This window comes from Crocodylus porosus, unplaced genomic scaffold, assembly GCF_001723895.1.
Source record: "Crocodylus porosus isolate Cpor-Errol unplaced genomic scaffold, CroPor_comp1, whole genome shotgun sequence".
NCBI classification, from domain to species: Eukaryota; Metazoa; Chordata; order Crocodylia; family Crocodylidae; genus Crocodylus; species Crocodylus porosus.
The window spans coordinates 1,516,956-1,518,690 of NW_017728948.1; the positions used below are offsets into that span (position 1 = coordinate 1,516,956).

At 45.4% G+C, this 1,735-nt stretch overlaps 1 protein-coding gene across 3 annotated transcripts in view; it reads right to left on the reverse strand.

Annotated features, from left to right (window-relative positions):
- Positions 1 to 1,735, reverse strand: part of SFXN5 (sideroflexin 5) — a 209,612-nt gene that overhangs the window by 171,189 nt on the left and 36,688 nt on the right. The window lies entirely within an intron of this gene.

The following is a 1,735-nucleotide window of genomic DNA, read 5'->3' on the forward strand; positions in this document are numbered from 1 at the left end:
ACAGCTGGGCAGTTGCACGTTGCTGACGGACCAGCAGAGAGATCCATTTGTTTTCAGATTATATAGCCAAGTAAAAAAGGGAAGAATAATCTCATCGTTCAAGCTCTGAAATGAGACACGCAGAGGCCGATTCTTTTGATCTTGGCAATGAAAAGGGGAGGGGGGGAGAAAAAAAATCTCTTAATTAGTCCAACCTGCCGAAGAACGAGTCAAGCTGCGTGTGCTGATTTAAGTGGCTAAGTGCTTGGCCAGAGAATCCAAACAGAGTTGGAGCAAGGCTGTAGAAAATGTCACAGGACATGCAAAGTGCTTCACAATTATTTAAAAACAGGCACATCATTGAGACTGCCTAGCTGCGGGAAGGATACCCATGCTGGAAATTCAAGGCTGATAGACTAAAATCCCTTAAGTAACTTATAAACAGCCCTGTGCTGTTGGAGCAGTTATGTTGACTGCTTGGAATGCTTGAAAATGTAGAACATTTTTGCTGGATATTATGAAATCTGATTATAAGCTACGTAGGTACTTAGGGCTCTTATCACCATTGTGCCAGAGCACCTCACAACCATTAATGAGCTTGCTACTCACAACAACCCTGCAAATTAGGCAAGTATCATTACAGCCTAGCTTGGACTTCTGTGGGTTAGACTAATTGCAAGGAGATTATTTTTCCTCCTTTTCATTGCAAACATCAAAGAATACGTTGTTGTTTTCTTGGAAATACCAGCAGTTACGCCAACCTGCAATTGGCAATAAGTGAATGACTAGTGCCTTTAAAACATGCCGTACACAAAGCACTTGAAGAAGTGGCAGTCCAACCACTCTACAGAGCAAATGTGTTGTGGTTGGATTCCTGCCCATTTTTGCATACGCTAAGCTAATTTTATACCAGGGGAGAAAAATATGTGAACATGTATTACATACCTCACTAGCTCTTGTTGAATAGCTGCTAATAAGAAAGCGCAAAAGTGGGCAGTCTTTGCAAAGTAACCTAATGAGGCTTAATTTCAGAAGACATGAAGAAAGAAAGAATCCAGGAAAGGTTTCAACAACCTTAAAGAAACGTGACTGTTGGAGCCACCTTCTCTTTACGCATGCTTTCCAGGGGGGTGCTGTCTCCAAGCTAGCTGCATTGAGCAAACCCCTACAGCTTTCCACTCTTGGGGCAGAACCACACAATTCTCCAACTTGTAGACCATGATCTACAAATCCAGGTTTGGGTCCCCTATTTACAAGACCATAATCTTTAAATCCAGTTATAGGTCCCCCACTACATAAAGGATGTAGACAAATTGGAAAGAATCCAGCAGAGGGCAACAAAAATGGTCGAGGGGCTGAGGGACATAACTGGTGAAGAGAGGCTGAGGGAAATGGGCTGAGTCTGCAGAACAGAAGACCGAGGGGGACTGAATAGCAGCCTTCACCTCCCTGCAGGGGGGCTGCAAAGAGGATGGAGCTGGACTGTTGTCAGTGGGGGCAGATGGCAGGACAAGGAGCAATAGGCTCAAGTTGCAGGTAGGGAAGTTGAGTTTGGATATTAGGAAAAACTCTCTCCCGAGGAGGGTAGTAAAACACTGGAACGGGCTCCACAGAGAGGTGGTGGTACAGTCTCCATCCTTGGAGGTGTTTAAGACCCAGCTAGACAAAGCCTTGGCTGGGATGATGTAGTTGCGGCTGGTCCTGCTTGGAGCAGGGGGTTGGACTAGCTGCAATCTCCGAGGCCCCTTCCAACCCT